General features: G+C 40.0%; 1 protein-coding gene across 6 annotated transcripts in view; it reads left to right on the top strand.

Moving 5' to 3' along the window:
* The window catches only part of FGD4 (FYVE, RhoGEF and PH domain containing 4), a 229996-nt gene that overhangs the window by 45349 nt on the left and 164403 nt on the right, over positions 1–20244 (top strand). For 3 of the 6 annotated variants that reach the window (XM_070789824.1, XM_070789822.1, XM_070789823.1), the window contains exon 1: positions 1–20244. This exon is cut by the window's left edge and continues 16269 nt beyond it; it is cut by the window's right edge. The exons of 1 other annotated variant lie outside the window; for it this stretch is intronic. The gene's annotated coding sequence lies outside the window, so the exon portion shown is untranslated. 2 more of the 6 variants (XM_019961364.2, XM_070789821.1) reach the window with 1 other exon arrangement.

The following is a 20244-nucleotide window of genomic DNA, read 5'->3' as shown; positions in this document are numbered from 1 at the left end:
GGTCACTTATGATTCATGTATTTTCAGGATTGTAGCAAAAGCTTTCAAAAAATTTCTTCAATCAAAATGAAGAAAAATGCCACAGTGTTTAAGAGGCTTTTTACTTAATGAGTTTAATCATAATTCCGGAGATTTCCCTGATGGCCCAGTGGTTAAGACTTGGACTTTCATTGCCGTGGACCTGAGTTTGATTCCTGGTGGGGAAACTAAGATCCCGCAATCCATGGTTCAGCCAAAAAAACCGAACCAACCAACCAACCAACCAACCAAACACAACAAACAAAAAAACAAAAACAAAACTAGAAAACCCTAGGAGATACAAAACAGTTCCATATACACAAAGACTTCCCTCACAATAGTAATATTTCCATCTATTTATCTGTTTCTCTGATTCTTTTGATTTTTAAAAAATATTTATTTATATTTGGCTGCACTGGGTCTTCATTGCTGTACACAGCCTTTCTCTAGTTGTGGTGATCAGGGTCTTCTCTGTAGTTGTGATTTCTAGGGCTTCTCATCACAGTGATTTCCCTTTCTTGCAGAGCACAGGCTCTATAGCACGGGGGCTTAGCTGCTCTGTGGTATGTGGGATCTTCTTGGATCAGGGATCAAACCTGTGTTCCCTGCTTTGGCAGGTATATTCTCAACCACCATACTACCAAGGAAGACCTCTTTTGATTTTTTTATCTTTAAATTTTTTTTTAATTGAAGGATAATTGCATTAAAGAATTTTGTTGTTTTCTGACATGAATCCGTCATAGGTATACATATATCCCCACCCTTTTGAACCTCGCTCCCATTTCCCTCCCCATCCCACCCCTCTAGGTTGATACAGAGCTCCTGTTTGAGTTTCCTGAGCAAATTCCTGTTGGCTGTCTATCTTACATGTGGTAATGTAGGTTTCGATGTTACTCTTTCCATACATCTCACCCTGTCCTCCCCTCCCCCCATGTCCATGAGTCTATTCTCTATGTCTGTTTCTCCATTTGTCCTGTAAATAAATTCTTCAGTACCATTTTTCTAGATTCCACGTATGTGCGTTAGAATACGATGTTTATCTTTCTCTTTCTGACTCACTTCACTCTGTATAATAGATTCTAGATTCATCCACCTCATCAAAACTGACTCAAATGCATTCCTTTTTATGGCTGAGTAATATTCCATTGTGTATATGTACTACAACTGCTTTATCTATTCATCTGTTGATGGATATCTAGGTTGCTTCCATGTTCTAGCTGTTGTAAATAGTGCTGCAGTGAACAGTGGGATACACGTGTCTTTTTCAACCATGGTTTCCTCAGGATATATGCCTAGGAGTGGGATGTCTGGGTCATATGGTGGTTTTATTCCTAGTTTTTTAAGGAATCTCCATACCGTCTTCCATAGTGACTGTATCAATTTACATTCCCACCAACAGTGCAAGAGTATTCCCTTTTCTCCACACCCTCTCTCACATTTATTGTTTGTAGACTTTTTGATGAGGGCCATTCTGACCAGTGTAAGGTGATATCTCACTGTAGATTTGATTTGCATTTCTCTAATAATGAGCAGTGTTGACCATTTTTTCATGTGTTTGTTAGCCATCTGTATGTCTTTTTTGGAGAAATGTCTGTTTAGGTCTTTTCCCCACTTTTTTGATTGGGTTGTTTGTTTTCCTGGTATTGAGTTGTATGAGGTGCTTGTATATTTTGGAAATTAATCCTTTGTCAGTTGTTTCATTTGCTATTATTTTCTCCCATTCCAAGGGTTGTCTTTTCACCTTGCTTATAGTTTCCTTTGCTATGCAAAAGCTTTTAAGTTTAATCAGGTCCCACTTGCTTACTTTTGTTTTTATTTCCATTACTCTAGGAGGTGGGTCTTAGAGGTTCTTGATTTGATTTATGTCATCAAGTGTTCTGCCTATGTTTCCTCTAAGATTTTTATAATTTCTGATCTTACATTTAGGTCTTTAATCCATTTTGAGTTTATCTTTGTGTATGGTGTTAGGAAGTGTTCTAATTTCATTCTTTCACATGTAGCTCTCCAGTTTTCCCAGCACCATTTATCGAAGAGGTTGTCTTTGCCCCATTGTATATTCCTGCCTCCTTTGTCAATAATAAGGTACCTTTAGATGCATGGATTTATTTCTGAGCTTTCTGTCTTGTTACATTGGTCTATATTTCTGTTTTTGTGCCAGTAACATACTGTCTTGATGGCTGTAGCTTTGTAGTATAATCTGAAATCAGGACAGTTGATTCCTCCAGCTCCATTCTTCTTTCTCAAAACTGCCCTGGCTATCTGGGGTCTTTTGTGTTTCCATATGAATCATGAAATGTTTTATTCTAGTTCTGTGAAAAATGCCATTGGTAATTTGATAGGGATTGCATTGAATCTGTAGATTGCATTTGGTAGTATGGTCATTTTCACAATATTGATTCTTCCTACCTAGAACATGGAATATCTCTTCATCTGTTTATGTCATCTTTGATTTCTTTCATTAGTGTCTTATAATTTTCTGTGTACAGTTCTTTTGTTTCCTTAGGGAAGTTATTCCTAGATATTTAATTCTTTTTGTTGCAATGGTGAATGGGATTGATTTCTCTTTCTGGTTTTTCATTGTTAGTATATAGAAATGCAAGTGATTTCTGTGTATTGATTTTGTATCCTGCAACTTTGTGAAATTTACTGATTAGCTCTAGTAATTTTCTTATACTATATTTAGGGTTTTCTATGTACAGTATCATGTCATCTGCAAACAGTGAGAGCTTTACTTCCTCTTTCCAATCTAGATTCCTTTTATTTCTTTTTCTTCCCTGATTGCTGTAGCTAGGAGTTCCAAAACTATGTTGAATGATAGTGGTGAAAGTGACACTCTTGTCTTCTTCCTGATCTTAGGGGGAATGCTTTCAGTGTTTTTACCAATGAGAATAATGTTTGCTGTAGGCTTATCATACATGGCCTTTACTATGTTGAGGTAGGTCCTTCTGAGATACCCCACATCTAAGGTAAGGGAAACCCAAGTAAGACGGTAGGCACTGAGAGAGGGCATCAGAGGGCAGACAGACTGAAACCACAATCACAGAAAACTTGCCAATCTGATCACATGGACCACAGCCTTGTCTAACTCAATGAAACTAAGCCATGCCATGTGGGGCCACCCAAGATGGGTGGGTCATGGTGGAGAGGTCTGACAGAATGTGGTCCACTGGAGAAGGGAATGGCAAACCACTTCAGTATTCTTGCCTTGAGAACCCCATGAACAGTGTGAAAAGGCAAAAAGATAGGACACTGAAAGATGAACTCCCCAGGTCGGTAGGTGCCCAGTATGCTACTGGAGATCAATGAAGAAATAACTCCAGAAAGAATGAAGGGATGGAGCCAAAGCAAAAACAACACCCAGTTGTGGATGGGACTGGTGATAGAAGCAAGATCTGATGCTGTAAAGAGCGGTATTGCATAGGAACCTGGATTGTTAGGTCCATGAATCAAGGCAAATGAGAAGTGGTCAAACAGGAGATTACAAGAGTGAACATCGACATTCTAGGAATCAGTGAACTAAGATGGACTGGCATGAGTGAATTTAACTCAGATGATCATTATATCTATTACTGTGGGCAGGAATCCCTTAGAAGAAATGGAGTAGCCATCATAGTCAACAAAAGAGTCCGAAATGCAGTACTTGGATGCAAGGCAAACCATTCAGTATCATCGTAATCCAAGTCTATGTCCTGACCAGTAACGCTGAAGCAGCTGAAGTTGAACAGTTCTATGAAGACCTACAAGGCCTTCTAGAACTAACACCCAAAAAAGATGTCCTCTTCATTATAGGGGACTGGAATGCAAAAATAGGAAGTCAAGAAACACCTGGAGTAACAGGCAAATTTGGCCTTGGAGTACAGAATGAAGCAGGGCAAAGGCTAATAGAGTTCTGCCAAGAGAACACACTGATCAGAGCAAACACCCTCTTCCAACAACACAAGAGAAGACTCTACACTTGAATATCACCAGATGGTCGACACTGAAATCAGATTAATTGTATTCTTTGCAGCCAAAGATGGAGAAGCTCTATACAGTCAGTTTTTTGTGTGTGGGAGCTCTCAATGACCTTTTATATATTCCATAGACACAGAGTCTGCCTAGTTGATTGTGTGGATTTAATCTGCAGCTTGTACAGCTAGTGTGATAGTTTTGGGTCTTCTTCCTTAGCCACACTTCCCCTCGGTTTCAATTGTGGTTTTATTTCCACTTCTGCATGTGTGTTGTCCACTGGGCTTTTCTCCTGAGGCTGCCTTGGAGGACTTGGGTTTGCCCCTGTGAAGGCCAGGTGTGGAGGTGGGGCAGGTGCTTGGATTGCAGGGGTTCTGGCAGCTTCATACCACGTACTCAGGGGAGTTGGCAGCTAAGGCAGCAGGAACTGTAATGCTTTAGAAGGGTATAGCAACTTGTATTGGCTAATACGCTCCAGTATTTTTGCCTGGAGAATCCCGTCCCTGACAGAGAAGCCTGGCAGGCCACAGTCTACAGGGTTGCAAAGAGTCGGATATGCGCATAGACGTAAAACTTCTTTGCCTGTGGCAGCTCTGCCCCAGTGAGAATTGAGCATGAAGGTGGCACAGCTGCTTGACTTGCAGGGACCCTGGCAGTGCCAAGTATGCAGGGACATGGACTGTCTCTGCTGCAGGAGTTATGGCCCTATCAGAGTCTTTTTTTGAGCCTCTTGTAGCTTGCGATCAGAAGGCCTCTTTGGCCAGTCTTTCTCTGTAGTTCAGCCCTTCAGGCACTTAGAGGGCTCCTTTGCCTGGGGTCCTTCTCTGTTGTTTGACGTGTCAGGCACATAGAGGGGCTCCCCTGGGTGTGGTCCTGCTCTTTAGTTTGGCACATCAGTCACTTAAAGGAGCACCCTGGGCCGGGTTCTACTCTGGTTCAGTGCGTCAGATGTTTGATGGGCCAGCCTCTCTATTGTTCAGCTGCTGATGCTGGCATGTGGGGAGAGAGAGACTATGGTGATAGCTCCACCCACTATGCAAGGCTGCCGGACTTTCCACCACAGTCTCCTCCCTCACATTCCCTCCATCTGTCTCTGCAGTCAATAGCAGCCCTCACCCTGGGATTGCTCCACAATCCCTAAACTCCAGCTCCCAGCTACTGCACCTTCCAGGGAACCTACGTCCCTGTCTGGGGTATGTATGGCTGCAGCAAGGACTGTCTAATTATCATTCCATTTAGGCTGTCACAGATCAGCTGTTTCACTCTCCGCCTTAAATGTTTCTCCTCTGACACGGACAATTGCCCCACTGTGGGGATCAGACCCTGCTTCAGTTTCCCCACTGGCTGAGGGCAGGGCCAGCCCTACTAACACTCCTGTTTTTCCCCCTAGTTCCTTTGTCCTACCGAGTTTTGCCGTGGTTCTATATCTTCTTTTCCTCTGGTCAGGTACTCCTGGCTGCTCTCAACTGATGTTCTGCATGCCCTTCTGTGTCTGAAGGTGTGTTCCTGATGTATCTGTGGAGAGAGATGTACTCCTTGCCCATCTGCTCCTCTGCCATCTTGTTCTCTTTCGAATTTTTTTTTTTTTTGGTGAGGTGATTTATCTGCTGTAAATTTATACAACTAGCAGAGTGGAATTTGAATCCACCTATTTGCACAGGTCACTGAAAGATGCTCTAAAGGGAACAGAAAACTTCCTAGGGTAATTTCAGGAATGTTGGGTATTTTTTGAAATGGAAGTAACTGCTTCTTTTGTTTCTGGTTTTTGCCCTTTGCCCTGTGACTATTATCCTTCCCTTTGGGCTGTGACTTTGGTATTTTTGGACTTTTTTAGTTATAGATTTGACTTGGTTTCTGCATTATATCAGTGGTAGGTGGTTAATAAAAATAAACACTACATATGTCATAGGAAAATTGGTATAGAATTTGTTTCTCTGTTTCCAATGTGGCAGCCTTAAAAGCCTTCACACTTTGGTCCTTGGTTGGCCTTTTCTGGTGAGTGTCAAATACAGTGTGCATGCAAAACTTTTAAGTACTCAGTAATTAATTGCTGTTATTATATTGTTTTCTCCTGATTTAAGGTCATTAATTTTCACTATTTGCTTATATATTCTCTCCAGGGTTTTCTCACTTTTTAAAATGAATGCCATTGAACTTCTGAAAAAAGTTGAAGTTAGTTGCTCAGTCGTGTCTGACTCTTTGCAGTCTCATGGACTGTAGCCGGCCAGATTCCTCTGTCCATGGAATTTTCCAGGCAAGAATACTGGAGTGGGTTGCCATTTCCTTCTCCAGGGGATCTTTCCAACCCAGGGATTGAACCCAGGTCTCCTGTATGGCAGGCAAATTCTTTACCATTTGAGTCCCAGGGAAATACTATTGAACTCCTCCCATGCACTAAAATTTGCCTTCTTTTTGATGTTTGAGGAAGCCGCTCTTAAATGAAGCTTAATTCCAAATATTTCTAAAAACAAACAAAAGGCTGGAGGCAGTTTATAAGTGCTAAGATGCATGGGACTGTACAACCCCACCCTCTTCCCCATTGCTTTAAGAAAGCAGAAGCAGGGAATAGTAAGGGAGAGAATGCAGTCAGCACTTCACTGGCACAGTGCTTTGATGTTTAGTAAAAATAGAATGTAGTAATCCCCATTTTACACTGGTGGAAATAGGCTCCAGAGAATATAAATAACAAGCATATCAAGGTCGTAAACCTCTAGTAACTGACACAGGGAATTGATCTCTGATTTTGGAACTGTTGCACTGCTTTTTCTTGAAAAGTATAACCTATATATAAAATAGTCTTAACTTGGTGTTTGTCACATATTCAATTCTTCTTTTCTAAATGTAGTTGGCTTATTTAGTTGAAATATAGTTGAGTAGATTCTTAATAAGAATAGATTCCCTTCTCTCTCTTTCTAAACCTTTGTAGCTATCAGTGAAGCAATTAATTAAAAAGAGGCAAAGGGGATAGTTGCTGTGCTTCCTTTCTTTGGGAGAAGGAGCAACTTGAGGAAATGAAATGTCCTACATGAAAAAGCTAACCATGAGGGGACTGCTCACAGATAGCTTTTCTATTTTGAATGTAAGTGGGAGCCAACTGAGACCTGTAGAAAGCTAGAGCTGATTCAAATGGTTCTGTTAAAAGTTTGAAGACTTTTTTTCCTCTTTTTTAAATAAGTAAGCATTTCTAGAGCTTAGCTTTGAATAAGGCAAGGAGGCCCTGGATACAAATAAATCAGTAAGGGGAAGTTCTGACAAGTTTTGCACAGCAAATGCAGAGATGTATTTATTAAGTAGTAGCAAGTCTCATCAGGGCCCGTGAGCCTATGTAAATAGTTGTTGGGGTGCTATTCTTATATGCTAAGTTGTGAATGCCCCATCACACTCCAGAGCTGTGGCCTTGAGTGTAATAGATGGATAAATTCTAAGAGTTCATTTTCTATTTGTATGGGTCTTTTAGTCTCTTTAGGATCCCATCTATATATTTTACCATTAAAAAAAATGCTTGCAAATACTCGATGGTTTCTCAGGTTGAAGTTTTTCTTCATAAAACTTCATCTCATGAAATTTCTCTTAATGAAGACAAGTTTTGGAAGATGGAGGCATCTGAAGGCCAGATTCCAGTGAGGAGAGCAGAGAGAGCTCCCAGGTTTGCGTCTCCTGCCTGGTGACTGAGGAAAAAATTTGTTGGCTCAGGAAATGGCCCTTACCTGTTTTTCTCTGGGCTTCCCTTGTGGCTCAGCTGGGAAAGAATCTGCCTGCAGTGGGAGAGACCTGGGTTCAATCCCTGGATTGGGAAGCTCCCCTGGAGAAGGGAAAGGCTACCCACTCCAGTATTTTGGCCTGGAGATTTCCATGGGCTGTATAGTCCACGGGATTGCAAAGAGTCAGACACAACTGATCAACTTTCAGTTTCTTTCTCTTGAACACCAGGAGTCAGCATTTGCTATGGTCATGTGAATCCTGCTGCCACTAGGTGGCAAGACAGAAGCAAAAATTCTAGGCAGATGTGTAAGGTTAGGAAGCCTGCTCAGACATACTTCACTGGTGGGAGATATGGCGTGGTCGGTTGGGGTGCCACAGTTGGAAAGAACTTGAGACATGGAGTGTATTTCTCTACTACTGATTTTAATTCTGCCCCTGGTAATGAAGTTTCTGGTGATAGAAGTTGGTATTTAGAATGTATGGTCTTAAAAGCATGAACCATGAAATCTTAGCTTTTAGAAACTTTGCAGAGCTCTACCATCAAGTTGGTAAGGCATTGTTATCACTATTTTATAGATAGCAAATAGATGTCCATAGAAGTTGGTTTTTCCAGGATTTCACAGCAAGTCACTGGTTGGTCTTGCTCTTTGAATTACAGTTTTGTACCAATTAAGTTATTATTTTAAGTGAAGCCTATTTATGAGGAAAAATAGAGACTAGAAGATGTTTTGGATTCTGCTTTCTGGCTTTCCATAGTCCTGAGTATAGACCCCTTTGCAGCCCAAAGCAGTCTGGTCAACAGGTGGTAATGACTAACTTACCAGTCCTGTGACAGTAAGGAAACAACCTTCATTAGACGGTCACTTAAAATGCAGAGCTATAAAGTCATAGCAGTTACCACATTGTGATACTTAAAGAATTGTGAAAATTAAAAGAGGAAGCCTATATGTGTGCCTGGCATATAACCTGCAATTAATAAAATGTTTTTCCCTCTGAAGCTGCCCCTCATATTTGTTTCTTTGTTTTTAAAATATGTTAGTTATCTGGGCGTATTAATTATTAGTTGGAACCAACATGCTGAAATGGGAAGGAAAACTTTCTTCTCAAGAAGAAATTGTCTTCCTTTTCTTTGTCACAGCAGTGAACTTTGATTTTTCAAACTTTTTAACCATAACCTAGTACTTTGTGTGTGCTTGTACATCTGTGTTTGTGTCTGAAATAAAAGTTAATCCTTTCTGTGTGTTTATATACTCTACTGTTTTCTGTCATATCCACTAATAAGATGTGACCACAGTTTGAAAAATCTTATGCTGTAAAGAAAGATAAGAAAACATTAATTTTAGGCTTCTTTTTTTTCTTCCATCTTAACTAAAGACCTTCCAGCCTGGCAAATCCAGGGTCAAATTCAAAATAAGATGAGAAGGTTATACCTCTTAGAACATGTAAGTGCTTCCAGTAGTACTTGAGGAGTACTGACATTTCTATCAGCTCACCTCACAGTTAACTGTGCCCTACCTATGATTAAAGGCAGTGAGAACAGAAAGAAAATGCAGTGTAGGTTCTGTGAGACACAGTTAACGTTTTTGCTAAAACTTTTACTCACCCTATATTTCTTTTGTGGGTCAATTTTAACCTCATTTCTTGCAGCTCTTGGATCAGTGGGCTTATGTTAACCCACATCATCTAACAGACCCACTTGAGGTAGCTTTGGAAATTCAGGTGTGAACTGTTTTTTTGTTTTTTTTTTTGTTTTTTTAATATAGTTGACTTATGTGTGTTAATTTGTGTTAATTTCTGCTGTATAGCAAAGTGACCCAGTTATACACATCTATACATTTTTAAAATATTCTTTGCCATTATGGTTTATCCCAGGATATTGAACATAGTTCATTATGCTATAAGGTGTGAATTGTTGAATGAAACAGATTGCTGCCTCAGCTGCTGATAGAATAGGCCAGTAGTGTTGACTGGTGTTTTTTTGTTCATAACTTGTGGTGTGTGATCTCATTTGTTCCCCCTAACCCTGTGAGACAAGAGATGAAATTATCGTATTTATTCAAAACCATCATCACCACTGAAAAACAAGCAAACAAATAAAATCGAAGGATTCAAGAGCTTAGCTAGCTTGTTCAAATCACATAGGTATGGGAGAGAGTAGAGCTTCTCCTACTCTCAGGTAATAACCCAGGTCTGTCTTATTACCAAAAATCTTGATCCCAAAACCTTCATAATTTAAAACGTTGATACCAAGAGTACTTTTCTTATGGATTAAATACTACTTAAAATACTAAATCTTTGGGAGACAAGTTACTTCAAAGAATATAGCACAAGAGGGGCTTCCTTGGTGGTCCAGTGGTTAAGACCTTGACATCCAATGCAGTGGGTGTGGGTTCAGTCTTTGGTTGGAGAGCCAAGAAGGTCTTACATGCCTTGCAGCCCCAAAACCAAAACATAAAGCAGAAGCAATATTGTAACAAATACTAAGAAAACTTAAAAAATGATCCTTGTTGGTGGGGGGAGGAGAGTCTTAAAAAGAGTATAAAGCATAAGAAAGTATCATTCAGTTATCCTTGTTTAAAGGTAAATAACCATTCTTCTCAACTTTGTACTTCAGATATTTAAGATGCCTTTAATTTTGAGGAATGTTGATGTAGTCCCCACAAATATAATTTTTTCCCTCTTTGTGAACAAAGATGGAAGCCTGTGGTAAATACCTATGTTTTTTGGTTTGTCATCTTCCCTGTTTTATTTCTGAAAACTTCTGAAGTAGCGGGGCATGTGGTGGTGATATTGTTGGCAACACTAAAATTTGAAAAGCTTGTGTGAGAATTTAAATAAGAGCTTGGATCTTCTGACCACCGGCTGACTTCTTTGCAGATGCATTAATCTATTTGGACAGAGTAATTGTGTGTTTTGAGTAAAGGCCCAAGGTTAAAAATGGTAGAGGAAGAAGACCTCATAATTCACAATGTATTTTTTGCTTGGGTTTAGAGTGTAGCCTTGTCAAGACTGTTTTGTCATTTTCAACAGAATAATCACGTGAGGCAACGGAGTAATCCCATGAGGGAGGGAAAGGTTAAGTAAAGTTCTGCACTTACCAGCTATTTCACATAGCCAGTGACAGGTAGAAGTATTCTTTAATATGATTTTCTTTTCTGCCCCAAGTTTCTTTTAGAGCACTTAAATTTTGCATGTGACCGAGTGAAACATGATATGTCAATAAACAATGAATTAACCTTGGTTTTTATATGTTTGGTCTCATCCAGCTGAAATTCATGATTCTACAAAAGATTAAAGAGAAAGGACACTGTGATGGGGAGGGAGATAGGAGGTTCAACAGGGAGGGGATATATGTATACCTATGGCTGATTCATATTGAGGTTTGACAGAAAACAACAAAATTCTGTAAAGCAATTATCCTTCAATTCAAAAATAATAATAATAATAAAAACTTACAGAAAAAAAGGACAAGGTGAGGAGGGCATTAATATTTTATATCCATTGGAAAGCTCATAAATAGTAATAAGGTGGATAAAGTGTATTGAGAGTATCCAGTGTGCTACACAGTGTTCAAAGTGTTTCATTAACCATTTTATCTCATGAAATTTTAAAACCCATGTGAAGGTAATACCATTGTTTCAGATTTTATACGTAAAGAAACCAAACCACTAATAGTTTAGCTTAATATTGATTGGTAAGTGGTTGAGCAGGTGGCTGAGATGGTAAAGAATCCGCCTGCAATGCAGGAGACCTAGGTTCATTCCCTTGGTTGGGAAGATCTCCTGGAGGAGCACATGGCAACCCACTCCAGTATTCTTGCCTGCAGAATCCTGATGGACAGAGGAGCCTGGTGGGCTACAATCCATGGGGTTGCGAAGTGTTGGACACGACTGAGCAACTAAGCACACAGCACACAGAGCAAGTATAATCTGACTTAAGAGCCTGTGCCTTTTATAACTCTCACTGTTATTGTTCAGTTGCTTAGTCCTGTCCGACTCTTTGCATCACTAAAGGACTGTAGCTTGTCAGTCTTCCTAGTTCTTCATCATCTCCCAGAGCTTCTTCAAACTCACCTCCATTGACTTGGTGATTCAATCCAATCATCTCATCCTCTGTACTAACTTCTCCTGATGCTTTCAATCTTTTCCAGCATCAGGGTCTTTTCTAATGAGTCAGCTCTTTCAAGCAGGTGGCCAAAGTATTGGAGTGTCAGCTTCAGCATCATTCCTGCCAATGAATATTCAGGACTGATTTCCTTTAGGATGGATTGGTTGGAACTACTTGCAGTCCAAGGGACTCTCAAGAGTCTTCTCCAGCACCACAGTTCAAAAGCATCAATTCTTCAGCACTCAGCCTTCTTTATGGTCCAGTCCTCACATCCATACATGACTACTGGAAAAACCATAGCTTTGACTAGATGGACCTTTGTAGGCAAAGTAATATTTCTGCTTTTTAATATGCTATCTAGGTTGGTCATCACTTTTCTTCCAAGGAGCAAGTCTTTTTTAATTTCATGACTGCAGTCACTATCTGCAGAGATATTGGAGCACAAGAAAATAAAGTCTGTCACTGTTTTCATTGTTTCCTCATCTATTTGCCATGAAGTTATGGGGCAGGATGCCCTGATCGTAATTTTTTGAATGTAGAGTTTTAAGCCAGCTTTTTCACTCTCTTCTTTTCATCTTCATCAAGAGGCTTTTCAGTTCCTCTTTGCTTTCTGCCATAAGGGTGGTGTCATTTGCATATATGAGGTTATTGATATTTCTCCCTGCAGTCTTAATTCCAGCTTGTGCTTCATCCAGCCTGGCATTTTGCATGATGTATTCTGCATAAAAGTTAAATAAGCACGGTGACAGTGTACAGACTTGATGTACTCCTTTCCCAATTTTGAACCAGCCCATTGTTCCATGTCCAGTTCTAACTGTTGCTTCTTGATCTGCATACAGATTTCCTAGGAGGCAGGTAGGTGGTCTGGTATTCCCATTTCTTTAAGAAATTTCCACAGTAGTAGTGATCCACACAGTCAAACGCTTTAGCATAGTCAGTGAAGTAGAAGTATATGTTCTAGAATTCTCTTGCTTTTTCTGTAATCGAACAGATGTTGGCAATTTGATCTGTGGTTCCTCTGCCTTTTCTAAATCCTGCTTAAACATTTAGAAGTTCTGCTTCATGTACTGTTGAATCCTAGCTTGGAGATCTTGAGCATTACCTTGCTAATGTGTTAAATGAGTACAATTGTGCGGTAGTTTGAACATTCTTTGGCATTGGCTTCTTTGGGATGGGAATGAAAATTGACCTTTTCCAGTCCTGTGGCCAGTGCTGAGTTTTCCAAATTTACTGGCATATTGAGTGCAGTGCTTTCACAGCATCATCTTTTAGGATTTGAAATAGGTAAGTCAGAGTTCCATCACTCACCTCCACTAGCTGTGTTTGTAGTGATGCTTTCTAAGGCTGAATGGACTTCACAGTCCAGGGTATCTGACTCTAGGTGAATGATCACACCATCATGGTTATCTGGGTCATTAAGATCTTTTTTTGTGTGTAGTTCTTCTGTGTATTCTTGCCATCTCTTCTTAATATCTTCTGCTTCTGTTAGATCCATACCTTTTCTGTCCTTGATTGTGCCCATCATTGCATGAAATGTTCCCTTGGTATCTCTAATTTTCTTGAAGTGATCTCTAGTCTTTCACTTTCTAGTGTTTTCCTCTATTTCTTTGCACTGATCACTGAGGAAGGCTTTCTTATCTCTCCTAGCTATTCTTTGGAACTCTGCTTTCAAATGGGTATATCTTTCCTTTTCTCCTTTACCTTTCACGTCTCTTCTTTTCTCAGCTACTCGTAAGGCCTCCTCAGACAATCATTTTGCCTTTTTGCATTTCTTTTTCTTGGGGATGGTCTTGATCACCACCTCCTGTACAGTGTTACCAACCTACATCTTCAGGCACTCTCTCGGATCTAATCCCTTGAATCTATTTGTCACTTCCACTGTATAATCGTAAGGGATTTGATTTAGGTCATACCTGCATGGTCTAGTGGTTTTCCCTACTTTCTTCAATTTAAGTCGAATTTTGCCATAAAAAATTCATAATCTGAGCCACAGTCAGCTCCTGGTCTTGTTTATGCTGATGTATAGAGCTTTTCTATTGACCACAGACTTGTCTAACTCAATGAAACTATGAGCCATGCCATGTAGGGCCACCCAAGGTGGACGGTTCTAACAAAATGGGGTCCACTGGAGAAGGGAATTGCAAACCACTTCAGTAGTCTTGCCCTGAGAACCCCATGAATAGTATGAAAAGACAACAAGAACACTGAAAGATGAACTTCTCAAGTTGATAGGTGCCCAATATGCTACTGGAGATCAGTGAAGAAATAACTCCAGAAAGAATGAAGAGAGGGACTGAAAGCAAAAACAACACCCAGTTGAGAATGTGACTGGTGAGGGAAATAAAGTCTGATGCTATAAAGAGCAATATTGCATAGAAACCTGGAATGTTAGCTCCATGAATCAAGGCAGATTGGAAGTGGTCAAACGAGATGGCAAGGGTGAACATTGACATCTTAGGAATCAGTGAACTTGTATGGACTGGAATGGGTGAATTTACCTCAGTATTATATCTACTACTGTGGACAAGAATCCCTTAGAAAATGGAGTAGTCATCACAGTCAACAAAAGAGTCCAAAATGCAGTACTTGGATGCAATCTCAAAAATGACAGAATGATCTCTGTTCATTTCCAAGGCAAACCATTCAATATCACAGTAATCCAAGTCTGTGCCCCAACCAGTAATGCTGAAGAAGCTGAAGTTGAATGGTTCTATGAAGACCTACAAGACCTTCTAGAACTAACACCCAAAAAAGATGTCCTTTTCATTATAGGGGACTGGAATGCAAAAGTAGGAAGTCAAGAGATAACTGGAATAACAGGCAAATTTGGCCTTGGAATATGGAACAAAGCAGAGTAAAGGCTAAAAGTTTTGCCAAGAGAATGCACCAATCATAGCAAACACCCTCTTCAACAACACAAGAGAAGACTCGACACATGGACATCAGCAGATGGTCGACACCAAAATCAGATTGATTATATTCTTTGCAGCCAAAGATGGAGAAGCTCTATATAGTCAGCAAACACAAGACTGGGAGCTGACTGTGGCTCAGATCATGAACTCCTTATTGCCAAATTCAGACTTAAATTGAAGAAAGCAGGGAAAACCACTAGACCATGCACATATGACCTTAATCAAATCCATTATGATTATACAGTAGAAGTGACAAATAGATTCAAGGGATTAGATCTGAGAGAGTGCCTGAAGATGTAGGTTGGTAACACTGTACAGGAGGTGGTGATCAAGACCATCCCCAAGAAAAAGAAATGCAAAAAGGAAAAATGGTTGTCTGAGGAGGGTTTACAAGTAGCTGAGAAAAGAAGAGACATGAAAGGTAAAGGAGAAAAGGAAAGATATACCCATTTGAATGCAGAGTTCCAAAGAATAACAAGAAGAGATAAGAAAGCCTTCCTCCGTGATCAGTGCAAAGAAATAGAGGAAAACACTAGAAAGTGAAAGACTAGAGTTCACTTCAAGAGAATTAGAGATACCACAGGAACATCTCATGCAAAGATGGGCTCAATGAAGGACAGAAAAGGTATGGACCTAACAGAAGCAGAAGATATTAAGAAGACATGGCAAGAATACACAGAATAGCTATTCAAAAAAGATCTCCATGACCCAGATAGCTACAATGGTGTGATCACTCATGTAGAGCCAGACATCCTGGAATACAAAGTCAAGTGGGCCTTAGGGACCACTGGGAACAAAGCAAGTGGAGGTGATGGAATTCCAGTTGAGCTATTTCAGATCTAAAATATGATGCTGTTAAAGTACTGCACTCAATATGCCAGCAAATTTGGAAGATTCAGCAGTGGCCACAGGGCTGGAAAAGGTCAGTTTTCATTCCAATTCCAAAGAAAGGCAATGCCAAAGAATGATCAAACTACCACACAATTGCACTGATCTCACACGCTAGCCAAGTAATGCTCAAAATTCTCCAAGCCTTTGAAGAAAAGCCATGGCCACCTAGACAGCATATTAAAAAGCATAGAGATTGCTTTGCTGACAAAGGACCATTTAGTGAAAGCTACAATTTTTCCAGTAGTCATGTATGGATGTGAGAGTTGGACTATAAAGAAAGCTGAGCACCAAAGAATTGATGGTTTTGAATAGTGGTGTTGGAGAATTCTCTTGAGAGACCTTGGATAAGAGGGAGATCCAACCAATCATTCCTAAGGAAATCAGTCCTAATTATTCATTGGAAGGACTGATGCTGAACCTGAAACTCCAATACTGTGGCCACCTGATGGGAAGAACTGACTCATTGGAAAAGACCCTGATACTGGGAAAGATTGAAGTCAGGAGGAGAAGGGTGTGATAGAGGATCAGATGGTTGGATGGCATCACTGATTCTATGGATATGAGTTTGAGTAAGCTTCAGCAGTTGGTGATGGCCAGGGAATCCTGGTGTGTACTGATGTTCATGGGGTCACAAAGAATTGGACAATGATGAGTGACTGAACTGAACTGGACCGAGAACTTCTTTCCATCTCTGACTACAAAGAATATAATCAGTCTGATTTAGGTATTGACCATCTGATAATGTCCATGTGTAAAGTCGTCTCTTGTGTTGTTGGAAGAGGGTGTGTGCTATGACCAGGGCATTCTCTTGGCAAACCTCTGTTAGCCTGTGCCCTGCTTCATTTTGTACTTCAAGGCCAAATTTGCCTGTTAGTCCAGATATCTCTTGACTTCCAGGAGGTGATGATTTATCTAATGAATATAGATATGACATAATATTGGGACTGTTGCTATATAATAGTGTAGAGGGCCTGGAAAATACCAAGCTCAGTAAATTCTTAATCTGATTTTCTGCTGATGGTTGGATATGTATGCCCTCCCTGTAGTTTGGCCTCAGTAATGGTGGTAATGGTGACATCCTTCAAAAGGACTTATGGTAGTATGCGTGCATCCCGGGACTGTTGTCTTCAGTGCCCCTTGCCCCATAGTAGGCCATTGCTGACCCGTGCTTCCACAGAAGATACTCAAATACTCAAAGGCAGGTTTGGCTCAGTGTCTTGTGGGGCTCAGTGCTCCTTTTTGTAGGACCTGTTGTGCAGAAAGTTTCATTTGCACATCTCTAGTGAATATGAGGTTTGATTCTAAATTCGATTTTCCTCTCCTACCATCTTGTTGGGGCTTCTCTTTTGCTGTTGGACGTGGGGTATCTTTTTTCGGTGGGATCCACTGTTTACCTGTTGATAGTTAATCAGCGGCTAGTTGGAATTTTGGTGTTCTTGCAAGAGAAGATGAGCGCATGTCCTTCTCTACCATCTTAGGAGCTATATGATAACTGTTATATTGCCATTCTATTTAATAGACATTCAAGTAACAGGTCATAGAAAATGGGCCCTGATTACCATTAATTTAGAATTTAAACTTGCACAAGTTATTTCATCTCTTTTTGCCCCTTTCCTCATCTCTAAATTGTGTGATAATATCTATTCTATCTACAACTCTATTTTGTGTACGCAATTAAAGCTGGAGAGATGTATTGGCCATGGTGAAGGATACATTGTATAGCGGAGGCAAAGACAAGGGGGTAAAGACAATAAAAAGTGGGAGAGAGTATATTTTGTAAAAGTTTATATGCAAAAATATTTCAAACCATTGGTTTGAAGGAAAAGTGAGTACAAATATTAAAATTGTCAGTGTAGGCTGTAGGCACTACCTTCATGGGAAGGTGAGGGAGGGGCCAGAGTGTTGCTCAAGAAGTACAAGTAGCTCTGTCATAGATGAGAGGATTGAGGTAAAGGGCTCCTCTGTGGTGCTGCTGCATGCGAGGTGGGGGGGATGTCCAGACTAGGCAGCCTCTGGAGGATGGGGAGTTTAGGATGAAGCATAACCACAAGGTGGTGCATTTGTCTAGTTAAGCAGATGACCCACGCTAAATGTTGATGAAGATTTTAAAAGAACTGGGTAGAGAATTTCCGTAACTAGAGAAGTATTTGAGATATTATGAGGCAGACATGAATAATTCAGTTATCTATAATAGAGAATAATGTGTGTGATGCCCTGAGTCAAAGGTCATTGTGCTTCCGATACTGTCACCTTTACTTTTTCTCTTTTACTCTCCTTTCCACAGTCACCTCAGCAGGCATTGCTGAGACTTACCTAGCTAATTTTGTGATTTTTATATTATATTTGTGATTTTAAACTTTGAGCAGAGTGTGAACCATTTTCGGGACTCATTTCTCTTCCTAGGTATCTAAAAAGTAAGAAATAATAAGGTGTGTATCTATTCCAGGCGTATTCATGCATCCTCAAACAGTACTGTTTGCTGGAGAGCACCATGGGAGGGAGAAAGGTCAGGCATCCCCTAGTTAGGAGAAGCCACTTGTCCCTCACTGAGTGATTCTTCCAGTGTAGTTATTAAACTGTGGGACCTCCTGTATTAGTTAGGCATCTCCAGAGAAACAGAACCAATAGATTGCATGTGTACACATATATGTTATAAGGAATTGGCTCACGTATTTATGGAAGCTGGCAAGTCCAAGTCCACAGTATGGGTTGGCAGACTTGAGACCCAGAAGAGCTGGTGGTGCAGCTCCAGTCCAAAGGCCAGCAGGCAGAGACCCAGGCAAGCCAGTGGTTCAGGTGAAATCTAGACAGGCTGCTGAAGAATTCTTTTTTGCTCAGGGAGGCCAGTCTTTTCACTCTATGCAGTCTGTCAACTGATTGGATGAGGCCCACCCACATTACGGAAGGCAGTCTGCTTACATGGAGTTCACTGATTAAAATGTTTATCTTTTCCCAAACACCCTCCATGTTGATGCATATAATTAACTCCCTCACCCCTGCCATGGGATGTGCTAAAAGCAAGGCCTCCTTAGAGGATATTGGGAGCCCTGTTCCATCCTTAGAACTCCTTTCAAATTCAGTTGTAACTAAACACATTGGGTAGATATCTTATAACCTGTTTGAATCAAATTAATGGATAAGAGAGCACTTAAAAATTGTGAAGCAGTTTACAAATGTAAGGAATTTAGGGAAGTGGTGAGTGAAGAGTGTGTGGGTAGAGTTTAGCATAATTGGGTGGATTGCCACCTGTTGTGAGGGTTATAGGTTGGCAAGAGAACAGTAAACCTTTGTTTTTGTGATTGGACTGCGCATAATCATCCCCAGTGCAGTGAGGCCTTCTTAGAACCTTCTCTTAGGTCTACAGGAAAATCCCATCTTCATTCTGTGGGAAAGTGTCTTGGGTGGGACCTGGGAATTCTGGCTCTGTTAACTAGCCATTGCATTCCAACCTACTCTCAACTGCTACTGACCCTCCAGAGGACTCCTTGTGATGCTGTTCGAGTATGGGATTGGATAGATTAAAAATATAATTTCTTTACATAGCAGCTATCTTTTGAGCCATTTTATCTCATAAACCTTGGAAGAAAATAAAAACCTTGCATTCCAAGGGACTCTCAAGAGTCTTCTCCAATACCACGGTTCCGAAGCATCAGTTCTTCGGCGCTTAGCTCTCTTTATGGTCCAACTCTCACATCTGTACATGACTACTGGAAAAACCATAGCTTTGACTAGATGGACCTTTGTTGGCAAAGTAATGTTTCTGCTTTTTAATATGCTGTCTACTCCTTCAGGAATTTTTAAATGATCCAATTTATCTCAATATCACAGTGGAAATAAAGTGCTTAACATTAAATGCTATGTACCTTAATACTTTTTAACATGGAGTACTTTTTTATGACTTAAATATTTCATTTTAGTTTGCAGAATAAGCTTTTCTTTAGTTTCACTTGCAGCAATGATAGTGTTTTTATCTTCCCATGAACTTTTACAACAAAATATTCATTAATTAAAAATAGCTGCCCGATACAGGAAACAGCTCATATAGCAAGCAGCTCCTGACACTGTTCTAAAAACAGATCTGAGCTGCTTGTGTGCAAAGAAAAATAAGCACTGAAAACTCGTGAACTAATTCAGGTAAAAACATGCTTTGTTTTAAGAAGAATCTGTGTGTCTTTATTTTAATGTTTTTCTGATTGTAAGAGTCATTTGTGCTTGCTGTTAAAATAAATTTAAAATACCCCAGATGTTATAGCAGTGTGTTAAGTAGAAAGTGAAATCCCTACCCAGATTGTGCTGTTTAGTCTGGTGGCTCTAAGAAATTCTTTTCTATGCATATATAATAACAATATATACTTATTTTTAAATGGAATTATATGTGTTTTTCAATTTGGTTTTTCACTTATATTAGAAATTTTCCACATCAAATCTTTTAAAATCCTCTTCATTTTTTATCATCTCATTTAAGGCAGCATAGTATTTATAGCTTTATAGCTGTACTAGTTTGTTTAAACCAGTTCCCTATTAATAGGCTTCTGAGTTGATATTTAAAAAAAATTTTTTTCCTTGAAAGTTATTGTTTTTAGGGCAGATGCACTTGTAATTGAACAAATTTACCAAATGTAATTTGTTGACAGTGTTGGATGTTGAGAGTTTACTATGTGATTAG

This window comes from Bos indicus, chromosome 5 (genome assembly GCF_029378745.1).
Source record: "Bos indicus isolate NIAB-ARS_2022 breed Sahiwal x Tharparkar chromosome 5, NIAB-ARS_B.indTharparkar_mat_pri_1.0, whole genome shotgun sequence".
In the NCBI taxonomy this organism is placed as follows: Eukaryota; Metazoa; Chordata; class Mammalia; order Artiodactyla; family Bovidae; genus Bos; species Bos indicus.
The sequence above is the reverse complement of the archived record's forward strand: the minus strand, read 5'-3'. Positions and strand labels throughout refer to the sequence as shown.